Source organism: Rhinolophus hipposideros (genome assembly GCF_964194185.1).
Source record: "Rhinolophus hipposideros genome assembly, chromosome: 2".
Taxonomy (NCBI): Eukaryota; Metazoa; Chordata; class Mammalia; order Chiroptera; family Rhinolophidae; genus Rhinolophus; species Rhinolophus hipposideros.
The window spans coordinates 28,323,417-28,338,655 of NC_138048.1; the positions used below are offsets into that span (position 1 = coordinate 28,323,417).

At 37.2% G+C, this 15,239-nt stretch overlaps 1 protein-coding gene across 1 annotated transcript in view; it reads left to right on the plus strand.

Moving 5' to 3' along the window:
• Positions 1-15,239, plus strand: part of EPHA6 (EPH receptor A6) — an 893,585-nt gene that overhangs the window by 790,931 nt on the left and 87,415 nt on the right.

Sequence of the window (15,239 nt, forward strand, 5' to 3'; positions counted from 1 at the left end):
GATTCTTATAACTTTATAGTTAGATTAAAATTAGGAAGTGTAATGCTCCTGCTTTGTTCTTCCTTATCAGGGTTTCTTTAGCTATTTGGCATTTTTTGTTGTTCCATACAAATTTTAGGACTGTTTTTCTGCTTCAGTAAAGAATGTCATTGGAATCCTGATAAGGAGTGCATTAAATCTTTAGATGGCTCTTGTAGTACTGACATTCTAATTCATGATACTTTTCCATTTGTTTGTCTCTAATACTTTTTTCATCAATGCCTTGTAATTTTCAGAGTACAGATTTTTTCACCTCCTTGGTTAAATTTATTCCTAAGTATTTTATAATTTTTGATGCTATTGTAAATGAGATCAATTTCTTTTTCAGAAAATTAACTGTTAGTGTATAGAAACACTACTGGTTTTTGTATGTTAATCTTGTATCCTTCAGCTTTACTGAATTCATTGATTTGATCTAATAGTTTTTTGGTTGAGCCTTTAAGATTATTTCATCTGCAAATAGATGGAACTTTACTTCTTCCTTTCCAATCCAGGGCTTTTCTTCATTTGCAGATTTTTAATTGCTTATTCAATCTCCTTAATAGTCATTGGTCTATTCAGATCATCTGTTTCTTCTTGATTCAGTCTTGGTAAGTTTTACATTTCTAAGAATATTTTCCATTTCTTTTAGGCTGTCAAGTTTATTGGTGTATACCTGTTCATAGCAGATATGGAGAGTGGATCATCTAGATACCACTGCTTTCTTTTGGTTACCATTTGCTTCAAATGTCTTTTTCCATTCCTTAATTTGCAATATATGAGCATGTTTAAGGCTAAAGTGAATGTCTTGCAAGCAGAAATATTGTTGGATCTTGTTTTTTTTTTAATCCATTCATCCAAGTAATGTCTTTTAATTTGAGAATTATTTTGTTTACATTTAAAATAATTATTGATAGGTAAAGACTTACTATCACCACTTTTGTTTTGTTTTGTTTTCTTGTAGCTTTGTAGACATGTTATTTATTGTTTTTTATCCTGCATCTTTTTTGTTTTTTGGTGTCTTTTGGTATGAGCATGCTGCCACTTCTCTATCGTGCTCTTTTATGTAATTACTACAGGATTTTGCCTTGTGGTTACCATGTGGTTTATGTAAAATCAAGATTCCTATGGATTTTTTAAAATACCTTAAACTTATAACACCATATATTAAACTGATAACTTCAATAAAATTCCTAAACTTTACACTTTTACTTCTCCTCTCCCTTACATTTCATGTTATTGCTATCACAATTTACTTGTGTTTCATGTTGTGTAACTAATAACAGATTATTATAGTTATGATTAGTTTTACTGTGGTTATTTTTTTCAGTTTTCAAATTAGAGTTGTATATGAATTAGGCACCACTATTACCTTTTGCAGAATCTAACTATGACTTTATATTTACCATTGCCAGTGAAATTTACACTACCTTTTTATGTTTTTATGATGTTAATTGGCATTACTTACTCTCAAAGAACTTCTTTTAGTATTTGTTGTAAGGCACGTATGTGGTAATGAACTCCCTCAGCTTTTGTTTGTTCAGCAAACTCTTTATCCCTCCTTCATCTTTGAAGGACAGCTTTGCTAGGTATAGAATTTGGGGTTGACTCTCATTTTCTTTCAAAATTTTGAATATCACACATCCCATTCCTTCCTGGCCTGTGAAGTTTCTGTTGAGAAATCTGTCTATAGTTTTTGAGGGTTCCCTTGTATGTAACATCATTTTTTTTCTGCTGCTGCTCTTACAAGTCTCTCTATGTGTTTGACTTTAACAATTTAATTATAATGTGTCTCAGTGTAGCCCTATTCAGGTTCAAGCTATTCAGGGCCCTTTGAGCCTCATGGATCTGAATGTCCATTTCTCTCTCCAGGTTCAGATAATTTTCAGCCACTATTTCTTTAAATATACTGGATGTCCCTTTCTCTTTCTCTTCTCCTTCTGTAATTCTATGAATATTGTTTCTTTTCGCTCTCATAATTCCCATAGGCTTTTCTTCAGTTTTTTTCATTCTTTTTTCTTTTTGCTCTTCTGACTGGGTAATTCCCAATATCCTATCCTCCAGGATTCTGATTCTTTCTTCTGTGTAGTCAAGTATACTTTTGCAACTATAGAATTCTTCATTTATGTATTCTTCAGTTACTGTATTTTTCAACTCTTGGATTTCTGTACGGTGTGGTTTGTTGGCTTGTTTATTTGTTTGTTTTGTTGGATGGTTGTATTTCCTTGTCAAAGTTCTCATTCTTTCATTCATTTTTTTTCCAGTTTTATTTAATTGTCTGTGTTTGTGTTCTAATAGTTCACTAAACTTCCTTAAGAGGATTATTCTGAATTCTTCGTCTGACAGTTCATAGATCTCCATTTCTTTTCAGTCAGTTATTGGAACTGTATTAAAGTCATATTTACCTGATTTTTCATGATCCTTTATTCCTTACATTGGTATCTCCACATTTGAGTGATTAGGCTCCTTTTCCAAAATTTTACCGGTTTGCTTTGGCAAAGGTACATCTTCACCATTGAGCTCAGTTTGGGTTTATGGGTGTATCTAATGGTAATATCCTTGAACAGGTGGGGCCTACTATTATGTTCTATTTAGGGGCAAGACAACTGTTTGAGTTCTAACAATGGGGATGAGGAGGGGTGCCACTGGCTGAGAATATTTGGATAGGACTGCAGCCTTATTTCCCTACCCAAGTCAGGCTGTAGGATGGGCTGTGCCAGTTGCCTGGATTCTCTGGTCAGGCTTACTAGCTGGTTGGGACTGGGTACTATATTCAGTAGTAGATGGAGCTATAAATTAGCTTTCCTATTGTGGCAGGGCAGCAAGATGGGACACAGGGGCTATAGAGATCATTGTTTGGAGACTCAAATTAGACGACAGTGTTCACTAAATTCCCTAGTCAGGTGAGGCCAACAGTTCTCCCATGGCAGACAGGGGAAGCCATGGGCTATCCTCTTTGTTCAAGTGCCACTATACAGGGCTTTTGAATGGACTATACAGCTTTCCATATGCCCTGGTTAGGTTCTTTGCTAGAACAAGATGAATGCTGTATTCAGAAATAATCAGGACTATGGATTAGATTCCCTGCCCAGGCACAGCAGGAGAAATAGCACTGAAGCCAGTAAAACCCTTTGTTTGTTGTCTTGACTTAAAGTGACCCACAACCCAAGTTCCCTGACTGAACAGGGCCACTGGCTTTTCTCTAGAGACTATGAGCTCTGCCTACCCCCTCTCAGCTCAAGTGCCAGTGGACCACACTGCTGCCAGGAGTTGTCACCAGTCCTTCTTGTCAGATGTGAGTGGAAGACGCTTTCCACAGCAGATGGGGCTGTAATTGAGCTCCTTGCCTGGGCAAACCAAGCTCCAGGGCCAGCAAAACTCCTCAGCTGAGGATCCAAATCTGGCAGATCTATAACCCGTCTATTTCTCTGGTCAGAGTGCACCCATGTCTTGGTTCTGCAGATGAACAAAGCTGCTGGTTGGGATTACTACTTCATCACTGCAGGTATGAACTTGGTCTGCCAACATCCATGTGCTAGTTGTTACAAACCCCTCATCCCTTCTCCGTCACAGTCAGATTCCCAGTGGTTGAGCCCCACAGATTCCCCTACTATCCCTGTAGTGTAAGGTCAGAGTAGGAGCGTCTACAAAGTGACCCACAATGCTGGGGGATGGCTGGTTTTCCCCCATCCCAATTCTCTTTTCCCACCAGAGTAACCAGAGGCACAGGGGAGAGCTTTCCAACTGGTCTATACTGATCTTGAGGAGGTGCTATGCAGTTACCATGTAGCCACCTCTTTGCCCCTCCTAATGCAGTCTGTCTGGGTCTCTCTTGTACAGGGGCATGCTTCAGCTTTACCCCTGTGTTCCAGGATTCTCTCAGTGGTGCTTTTCTTTTGAATAGTTGTTAATTGTTCTTCTTGTGAGGGAGAGCAAAGTCAGGAACAAACTATGTCACCATCTTGGTAATGTCACTCTCCACTTTTCTTACTCTTAATGTAACTCACCAACACACCTTTCTGCATTATTTTCCCTCACTTGTCTTCCCAGCCTTGATCCCATGGTCAGCCATTTCAAGAATGCACATTAATGCCCTGAATCATCTGTCCCTTTCATCTTCAACCTCATCAGCCCTGGGTAACACATTTTTCCTTTTACCTGTTTCTGTTTCCAGTCTTCTGAATGTTAATATTTAAGTGACAAAACTCTGCCAATAGAATTCTCTACTTTTACAATAAAACAACTGTTTGTAGGCACTTTGAGGATAGAGATTGTGTCATCATTGTTATTTTTATCCCTGTATTAGTTGGCTAGGGCTAGCATAACAAAGGATCACAAACTGGATGGCTTAAACAACAGAATTTACAGTCTCACAGTTCTGGAGGCTAGAAGTCTGAAGGACTCTACAGGGCTGGAAGGAAATGTTCCATGCCTCTCTCCTAGCTTATGGTGGTTTGCTCGCAATCTTTGATGTTTCTTGGCTTGTAGAAGAATTACCCTTATCTCTGCCTTCATGTTTACGTGGTATTCTCCTCCTGTGCATGTCTCAGTTTCCAAATTTCCTCTTTTCATATAGATACCAGCTATATTGGCTTAGGGGCCCACCCTACTCCAGTATAATCTCATCTTAATTAATTACCTCTGCAATGACCCTATTACCAAGTAGGTTCATATTTTGAGATATGAGGGGTTAGAACTTCAACATTGAAATTTTGCAGAGACACAATTTAACCCATAACAGTCTCCTATATCTGAGATCAGAAGCAATGAGAAGTTATCTTTCCGTGAACTAAAAACAGCTCTCTGGAGAAGAGGTTTTAATTTGTTAGCCAGTAAATATTTCTTGAACTCAAATAAAAAGAATTGAAGATACTGTCCTTTCTCTTTCAACTAAAGCCCTTTAATTCAGTCGGTGTCCTGTTGCCATATGTGATATTCCACCTAGTTTGTCTTTTAAATATTCTCTTAACTACTTTTTTCCATTAAACAGGATGGTGCTTTGTTGCATAAAATAGAGCTTTGGAATACTACTATATTAGTTTCCTTAATGGGTTTTTCTGACTTACAAATGCCAGTTTATTTTGGCTTGAATCTGAAGTTGATTTCATGTTTTCATTATTGATTTTCCCTTCTGATTTATTAATCACAACCATGATATCTCAAAATGATAATTAGCTGGCAAATGGTAACAAACATATACAAAGTTATTTATAGATATCTCCCAGTTTTTCTCTGCATATTAATGTTGTCTAGTAAATCATATATCTGTAAAAGTGACAGAATTGCCAGACTAAATCTCTTACTTTTATTGAAAGTGTGACATTTTAGAGTAACATTCTTAAATAGTCACAATGTTTATGGTTTAATTAATCTGCTGCTCCAGAATTTGACTTTTCACTATTTTGAAATGACTTCATAGGTATTTTTACCATTCAGCATGAAGGGTGTTGGGTTATATGTTCTGAATTTATCTTATAAAATTGCAGCTCAGAAAAGATGTTGTTATAGATATATGGATACATTCATTTCCATTTTCCCATTTACAGTTTCACTTATACTGTAGAAAAACAAATTACGGTGTGACACATTTGAACATTTTCATATCTGAGTGCCTATATATAAATAAATGTGAAAAGTATTAACTGATGACTTCTTTTCTAGGTGGATATGCTGAAAGCATCTGATTACTTCAAAATATTTAAGCAGGAGAAATTGGGGAACATACAACTACATCTTTCTGATTAGCTTCTAATTCTTTTATTATAATTTTTTTAAGCAGCAATTACTTGGGGAGCAGGAGGGATTAATACTGTCAAAATCAGGGAAAAAAAAAAGTGTCTTTTTTGTAGAGAATACCCTGGGCAAGATCTAAAATAACATGGAGATCATGGCCCATTGGAGCGCACAGTGGACCACTGTCTGAAATGTCAAAATTCTATCCCCTTTTCCCATATTTGTTCTTTTTCATGGAGCAAACTGAGAAGTTAATGACCCAGCAGAAACTATATGCCTTTGGAAGCTACTTCTATTCAAGCCTCTGTTGACCCTCTCATATCTTTTTGGGGACCAGAAGATCAGCATAATGAATATACTTGTTTTACAGAGAGAGCACAAAAACTGTAGTTTTTCTCACAAGAGAAAGATCACCAAGAGAAGAGTCACCAAATTTCTCTCCCAATTGAAGTTGTTGGGGTGTTTGTTTGTTTGTTTGTTTGTTTGTTACATTTATGTTGAGAACTGGTCTATGCCAGTTAGGTCGTGACAACTCATAAAGTCTTTTTAGTAGATAGCTATACCAACCAAAACACTTGAGGTGACTGAGAATGAGCAAGCACCCTCAGGAACATGTTTCGAGTTAAAATTAGATCAAGTCAGAACAATTCTGCTTCATGTATCGACATTTATCATACAAACATTTATTAACAAACAGGACATCATATAACTTCTTCTATAAGATCAATGAAGTCCCAACTCTCCATTCTTATAGGGGATCCCTAAACATGTTGCCTGACAAAATATCATTCAAGAAAGCTTAAATAACATCTCAAAGCCAAGATTCTGCAGCCTTATAGGCCAGGCAATCAGATATCTTCAGATTCATTATCTAAACCATTTAAGTATTATTGAGAGATTAGAATTCATCCTTTAGGTGACAACATAGCTATAGGCTTGTCTACATTCCTATACCCTGACTATACAAGAAAAGGAAGTTATCCCTAAAATATTTTAGCCAGTCCCCATATCATGAATGTCACTAATTTCACCAATGAGGGCCCACTTCTAACATCCATTACGCTGATTAACAACCCATCAAGTTAACCAGTGGAATTCCTTTTCCTGACATTCATACTAATCATTAAAGCTTCTGGTATCGATTCAATATAAATAGCTAAATCAGCTCCCTCTGAAGTCTGGGCTTCCTTTTGGAATGCTAGTGAGCTGTCACTGAGCTGTGAGATTCCAGTACTGCTCACATTTAAAGTGCAGCATACACTAACTGTAAGTAATTTATAGTAAATTACAGATATCATAGCATTATAGCAATCTCTAAGATACTAAGATCTTTTATAGTACCAGTATTCTATTATCCATCTTCCTCTTTCTTTGTCTTTATGCCCTTGTTCTCCTTTATGCTAATAAGCATCCCTTTGATGTCGTCTCTTCAGTTTGTAGGTCACTTTATCTCTGATTTCTTCCCTTACACCTCTGATTTCTTTATCTCTGACTTCTTCCCTTATGCCTTATGCCTAAATAAACTTCTCAGGCCACTACCTACATTGATATTTTCATCAAGAGATTTCTCTATCTACCTGCTTCAGAGACTACCTGCTTCAGAATCATCTGAGTTAACTTGTTAAAAATCCAGATTCCTGAGGCGCACCTATGAAGTTCATCTAGAAATATGCAATTTTAACAGACATGCCCCTCCTCACAATTCTCATACACACTGAAGTTTGAAAACGCATTCTATTTTGCGTATTCAAGTCAAGTCGTAAGATCCATACTAAACGTAAACTGTGTGCAGGTAGGTTTTATTTGGCATTTTTCATTTGGTGCATCTGCTTTTCAGCACATTGTGGAACCTTCATAAATACTTAATGTAAAGCAAACTCTCAATTATTCAGGTGTGAATTAACTAGCTGATGGATTATCCAGGCTCTGAGTTTCTTCTGTGTTCTCCTTAATGCCTTTTGGCTATTTCTCTGGGGAACAAATCACTTATCTGTTTCAACTTGTTAGCAAGTTTGATGAAAGGCCCAGTTCCTAGGCATATTGAAATGTAGTTGGATAATTTTCTGTGCAATAAATATCCTACCCAAAAGGACCATCCTTTCTATAGATAATGAAGACCTGGCTATAATATCCACCAATGAACAGGACAGAAAAGACTGACTTTACCCATTTACTAAAAAATAAAATACTTCATAATTAGCTTTACAAGTTACAATATATATTGCTAAATATCCATGTAAAACACCATAAATACAGCTAGATTATTGGGTAATTAAACATGAGGTAAAAAGAAGTATTTCCCACAAAGGTTTGAAAATGCCATTGACTGGTATCCTACGCCAAAACTGGGAAGAAATTAGACCAAAAAGCGACACACTCTTTCTTCTCAGACACATCTACACAAATACAATAAAAAAACAGATTACTTGACCATCTCTAGTACCCACGTAAAAAAGATATACCTACTTTACCACTTTTTCTGTCTCTTGTGCCATCTTTTTTTCCATAAGGTTTTCTCAGATCTCCTGGGATATTACTGCCTTACGATGTGATTATAAGCACATCAAGTTTAGGACTTTTCTTACCCAGTGGCGGATTCTTGTATGTCTACAATTGGTCATGCAATAAACAGGGCCTTCATCATTCTCTTAGGTAATTTAAGGTCAACTTAACGTGCGGATTCATAATGCCTTTAAACAGAAAACAAAGAATAATTCTTTTTTATTTGAACAATGTCTAACACTTGTACCTTCATGAAGTTTTGGCACTTGGCGTACTCAGACCACTCTGGTATATCCATGGTCTACACAAGTCCTTCATGAATCTACCACCACCATCACACACAAACTTCTATGTCTTTCTTCCAAATAAGTATTGTGAAAGATTGTCTAATTTTCTTTTCACTCGACAGCCACTATTCATTTACTCAGGATTCCTAGGCCTTCCACAAATCAGGGTTTCACTCATCAGATCTAGGAGCTGTGGATGGCGAAGGACCTCTATCTAACACCTATGTTTAAATTATCATAGGGGATCTTCTAGAGGGTCCAGATTGTTTCTTTCAGGATCCTTGGTGGGCTCTATGTGGTGTCAACTCAGTCACTGACCATCCACTTTTTAGTATATCACTCCGAGTCTCAGTTTTCCCATGTGTGAAAATGTAAATGATACCACTTATGCGGTTCATTTTAAACCCAGCCTGTCTATGGCTTCCTCTGAACAGAAAGCTGGCTGACAGTGGGAGACATGAGGTTTGAGAACAAGTTCCCAAATAGCCACTCTATTCAATTATCACTTTCCCCTTTCTTTCAAGTCTATCATCTGAGAAGTCTGTGTCAAAGTAACGTAGTGGGAAGGAAGGGAATAATGACAGATGACATGTGGACTTCTATATACTGTATGTTCGTATATAAGAAGCAGGTGAGATAAATTCCTATCCAGCCACTGTAATACTTCTTAAAAGCCTGGTTCAGTTTATTGTTGCTTGATTGCAGTGTAGCTTATGAAAGCAAATGTGTTGGGAAGTATGGATTTATGAGAGCTTATTCATTTGGATTATGCAAGTGGCATAGTCCTTGATGGAAGTCAAATATAATATGCTTAATTCTCACATTGCCTTATTATTCTTTAATATCATGTCTCCTTGCTGGAATTTTGGTATTGTTTGCATGGAAGATAGTACTTTAAAATGCCTTTGACTTTGGAAAGACTCAAGCCAAAATGATTTAATGTCTTTTTTTTTTTTTAAGTGCCCTGTATAAGTAGGAATTGATAAGAAACTGCTGCAGGAGTTTTGGGGGAAAAGATGAAATCCTCACATAGATTTTCAATGTCAAAAATGTAAAAAGTAGGAATAGAAGCTATGATTTTGATAATTTTCTATCCAAAACGTTTAACCTCCTTCCCTACACATATTACAAAGCTGTTTAGATTCTCATTTCAGTTGGAATACCTTTGATTTCCCTACTGTGGCTGCTGAGAACTTGATTTAGGATACACTATGCACTATCGAATTATGCAGTCCATCATTGTTCCTGATAGGATGAGCACTTTGTGCTTTCCAGATGAAAAATGGAAAAGCTTCAAAGAATCTGGTTAAATCCCAATTAAGTTTAGACCCAAAATTGTATTGTTCCTTTCCTGGCCAAAGGGACTAAATTATATAATAAGTCTTTTTCAATTCCAATTTCAAGTTCTGGTTCTTACCTATTAAATCACTTAAAGTGCATTTACAGGTCTATCAAATAATACTCCAACTTCCCACTCTAAAGAATGCTACTTTCTGCTGCATACTTCTTGCCTTTATAATAATAACCCCATGTTTTTCTCCCTGCGTCTCCCCCCTTAACAATGTTTTGCCATAGCTAACTAGTCCTTTTGCCAAATTATTCTTATTTCTGCAAATTAGGTAGTTTCATTGACTTTCAAGAACAGGGATTTACTTACTATAATTCTTTTTACATGTTGTGGGGATAGTTAGAGGAAGTTTAGGTAGAAAAGAGAATTGCACTATAATTGAAAACAGCGAAAGTCATATGAAGGCTAAATAGCCAAATGCGTGGAAGCAAGTGGAAAATATACTGTTTCATTCCTAGCCTACTGTTCTTTAGTTTTAAAATAAAGCAGGAAAAAAGGAGAAAAAAAGGTGGGTGCGTGGGTGGTGGAAAGAGAAAGAGAGAGGGAGGAAGGAAGAAGGGAGAGTAGAAAGGAGGCCTCTTTAGGAGGGAACGAGGGAGTGAGCAAGGGGGAAAAAAATACCTTTGACCCTGTGGAATGAGTCCTCAAATCCTGGTAAGATTGATTTCACTGTTACCATTTTGCCTAAACAACTACTCTCAGGGTCACGTGAGAGCAGAAACTCATCCCTTACTCTAAAAAGACTAAGTATATATTTTTCCTTATATAACTGATTTTGCTGAAATGTATTTTTTATATTGAAACCTCAGCTTTGGTCCAGTCATATTCCAAAGTGAAAATGACCTGGGTGGTGAGAAGGAAATAGAAACTTCACCAGGTAAAACTTCCCCGTACCTCATGGTAGAAGGGTGCAGAACTGAGTCTCTGTAAATCAAATGCCTGTGTATCTGACTGTAAATAAAGTCCCTAGGGAAGCTGGCTATTACCAGAACCCCGTGTTTTTAAAAAGAATTTTCTTTTTAAAAGAAGAAACCTCTTCAAAGATTAATTCTCCTCATACCACTTCCTCAACACTAGTTTCTGTTTGTTTTCTTGAAAGTCAGAGTTGCACGTAAGTTGGTTTGCAAAAACCCATTTCTGAAATGTCCTTTTCATACCTTTAATGTGAAAAAGCTTAAGAGAAGAAGGGAAACTTACGGACAAGAAGAGGGAGAAAGAGAGAGAAATAATTGGTATTACCCAGGAATGGGAGTGGCACACATATTCCTGAAAATTTCACATAACATTCCCATCCACTTTTCACTGATGTACAATGAGCTAAATTAGCAGCTATTGGAACTTGAAGCTCCTCTGTAATTATCCAATCGCGTGTTGGCATGTGTTGTCAGCAGCCTAAGCGAAGTTGGTGGGAGATTGGTAGGATCAGGTTGAGGCTATGAGCCCCACTCTAGGTCATACGTGAGGACAGCTTTACTACAATTTGAGGACCTCAAAACAATCTTTCCCAAGAAAAGACTCCCAATTCAGGATGAACCTTGTTCCATAGGCATGTATAGACTGGGCCCATTGATCAAGTCCATCTTTTTCAGAGTTTGCTCATCAGCGCTTGATGCACATCTGAGTGCACTGACCAGCAAAGAGCTCACGCCCCAGGTGACAGACCAGGGCCACAGTAGCTGACAGTGGCCCGACATGTCTCTGACTGGTCTAACAAAACACCTTTGCTTCCTGTGATAATTTTTAAATTATAGCTTTATCTACTAGTAACAAGAATATCGTTTTACCCTGGATTTAGATGCTATAACTTATATAGTAGTAGGAGATAAAAGTTTTCCCAGAAATCTTTTAAAAATATTCCAAAGGAAAACAGCCTTTTGTAAGAAAGAGCTATACTTAAAGTGATGTGTATGCAGAAAAGCAGAAAGAAACCTAAAAGCTAAGCACAACACTGTATCAAGAAAAATAAAAACCTACATGATCAGGTAGTGATTCATTGCTCGAGAAATATTGTCTATGTGAATGGTAATGGAAGCAAATTAACAACACTGTGCTTCTTTTCTAAGTACCTGGAACTGCATTTCCCACCAAGTGCACACATTGTCTCAATTCTGCTACCCACCTAAGGATTTTAATGAGGCTACATTGATTCAGACCAGCTTGCTTACTAATGCTGCATAACACACTCCGGCAAGAACAGCCGTATTTCTTTTCAACAATTCAGTTTTATCTGAACTGAGCATACAGTTTTTAAGAATATCTGGGTACCTCTTCTATACAAAACAATTTTTTCTTTTTAGGCAATAAAATAAGTTACCTAATCATTTTATTAATTAATGGACCCATATTCTGCATTTTCAACCTAAAGAGGATGAAAATAAATTTTCTCTAGACTGGACCAGCTACTGCTGGTTTCTGCTGGTGCTGTAGCCCTTGTGACTTAGAGGAATCGGGAAAATGTAATTACTGAGTTTGAATCAAATCCTTGAAAGTATAGTACCATGGCTTCTGCTTACTGCAACCACTTTAGGAAATGAGTCTAATAACTGACTGATTCAATTAAAAGGATACAGGAAAACCACTTACTGAAGCAGACACTCTGTTGTTCACTGCTGTCAATTAAAACACATCTCTGAAACCACACACTTGTATGCCAGTGGGCCTTCATCTTTTCCCAGCCTGGTCTAGTTGAAGATATAGCACAACCCATTATTTACTCACTCTGTCCATCAGGAACTCTCAGTCAGGAGGTAGGGTGTGAGATTACATCAGAGTTTGGGGTGAGATTTCGTGCCCAATTAGAACCTCGCAAGATTTTTTTTCTTTTTTTTTAATTTATTGGGGTGACAATTGTTAGTGAAATTACATGGATTTCAGGTGTACAATTCTGCATTACATCATCTATAAATCCCATAGTGTGTGCACCACCCAGAGTCAGTTCTCTTTCCATCAGCATATATTTGATCCCCCTTACCAATATATTAAGATACGCAGCCCATATGGGATTCTTGCTTCCAATCGAATAAAAATCACATCTCTGGGGCCTGGGCTTTGCAGGAGACGAAATAAGGAATAGCAGTACACTGCTATTCATTTAATTCATAACAAGAACAGCCGGAAGCAATCAGAGACCTGTTTCAATTCTGGTTTTATGGTTAAACCAAACCCGCAGGTGTTGGGTGGGAAGTTTACAGAGCAACAAAGACCCAATAGAAAGTGATATCCAAAGAATCTACATTGCATCACTCTTGTTTTAGACCCTACAAGACCAAAGCCTAACTTCATCAGTATAACTTTGAAATTCCTTTTATGATACGTAGGGCGATAACCTTATCTGAAACATTTGTTCTCTATAATCTCTGAGTATATGTTTATACAGCTTGCAAGAACAAAAACTAATTTATTCCATCAGATCTTTTAATTGAACTTCAGGAATGCTAACATAGATAAATTGAAAGTTACATCAAAAATAGACTACTGTTATAATGGATGTCATCCTGTAGTCTTTTAACTTAAAAGGCCAAGGAATGACTACCTTCTCTAAATTCTAAAGTGTATCCAGGCATACCAAAAAAAAAAATGGAGGTGATTAAAAGTGATCCAATTCTGGATATATTCTTAAGGTAAAGCCAACAGTATTTCCACTGTGCTGGATATGAGAAAAAATAAGGAAATGTATAAAGGACAATTCCAAGGCTTCCTAGGAACCTGAAAGGAAATAATGCATGAAGGAGTAGTTAGAGAGGGGAAACAATTGCTTGATTTTGGGTCTGTTAAGTTTGATGTGCCAATTAGATACCCAGTGAAGATGTTGAGCATACTCAGATGTTGAGTATAAGGCTACAGTTCAGGAAAGAGGTCCAGGCTAGAAATATAAACTTGAGAGTCACTGGCGTATCAGTGGTTCTTAAAGCCCTGAGAGTGGATGGGATTGTCAAGAAATAATGACAGTCCTGGGTCACTCTGAGCCAAGTGGTTGAGAAGAAGATGAGGAAGATACTGAAAAAGGAATGATCATAAAGTCATGGTGATTAGAGTGTGGGCTGCTCGAAACTGAGATTACGTAGGTGATTCAGTTTTGGTAACAAGGTCTAGGGTATGATCATAGGAGTGAATGACTGATATAAGGTGGAGAAGAGAGGAATTAAAAGAACTGAGAGGCCAGGAATTGAATTACATGTATAAATAAAATCAACAATAATTAAGACAGGAATAGTATTGGAGAGAGAGACTGTAATCCAGAAGCAAAGTCTTCACAAAATGAGGGGTGGCGATTTGGAGTATTGATAGATTACCACAATGAAAAGGGTGGCGAGTGGAAATTCTTGTGACTTGAGGTTCAAAATTGAAAGTTTTAAGGTAGGATGAGGGTAATGTCATATAAGACCAGAAAACTAGCCATGACATGAAAATTGTACACAGGATGACATGTGATCAGGCAAATTTAGATTTTAGTTGACAAGAAATGCGTAAAACATCACAGAAGAGACTGCTGATGGACCATGATGTCAGAAGGCACAGGGGGAGGCCTTCAGAGTTGAACAGAATGTAGGAGGTAAGGGTTGACCAGGGAGACTGGTGTTTCCTGTCGTGAATGACCTAGGAGGATTAAAGGGCCAATGAGACTGGTTCTGTGTTTCCACTGCAGGTTGTGGAGGTAAACCTGTGAATATTGGGGGTGTCTAGAGCCTCTCTTCACTCCTGCTGTGGAGGTAAAGAATCCCAGGAAGGTGATTTCATTGTTCCTTTACTAGACTTTGACCCTGAAAGCTTAGCATTTAAACTAAAAGAAGTAAAATCTTCCATGTGATTATGTTTCTATCCATTTGTCCCAGAGTTTAATAGTTTTGCTTTATACATTTTGGTGTTGGCTATTTTATATACAACATTTTATAACTATTATCTTCATTTTTTTATATGAATAGTGCAAACCTCAATCTCCCTTTTGTTGTGGTTGACCAAAAATATTTTCATACATTCTTTTATATTTAACCTAAGTGGGTCATTTTGTTTCAGATATATATCTTGCAATTAACATTTAGTTGGGAGTGCATACATATGTGTATGCATGACTCAATCTACGAGTCTTTATCTTTTAATAAAGAATTTAAACCATCTCCATTTATTGGGGTAACAGATATGCTTACTGTTACTTCTGCCATCTCAGTTTTCCAAATCACCTTTTTTATTTTCCTAGTTTTCCTACATTAATCAAAATAACTCAGTTTATTCATTATTCATTAATGATTTAGAAGTTTTCTACTAGGGGGCTGCCCCCTGGAACCGGTTGCGCCTCACGGAGCTAAAGGGTCCAGGCGCTGCAGCCACGGTGCTCGCCTCGCTGCTCCTCCTGG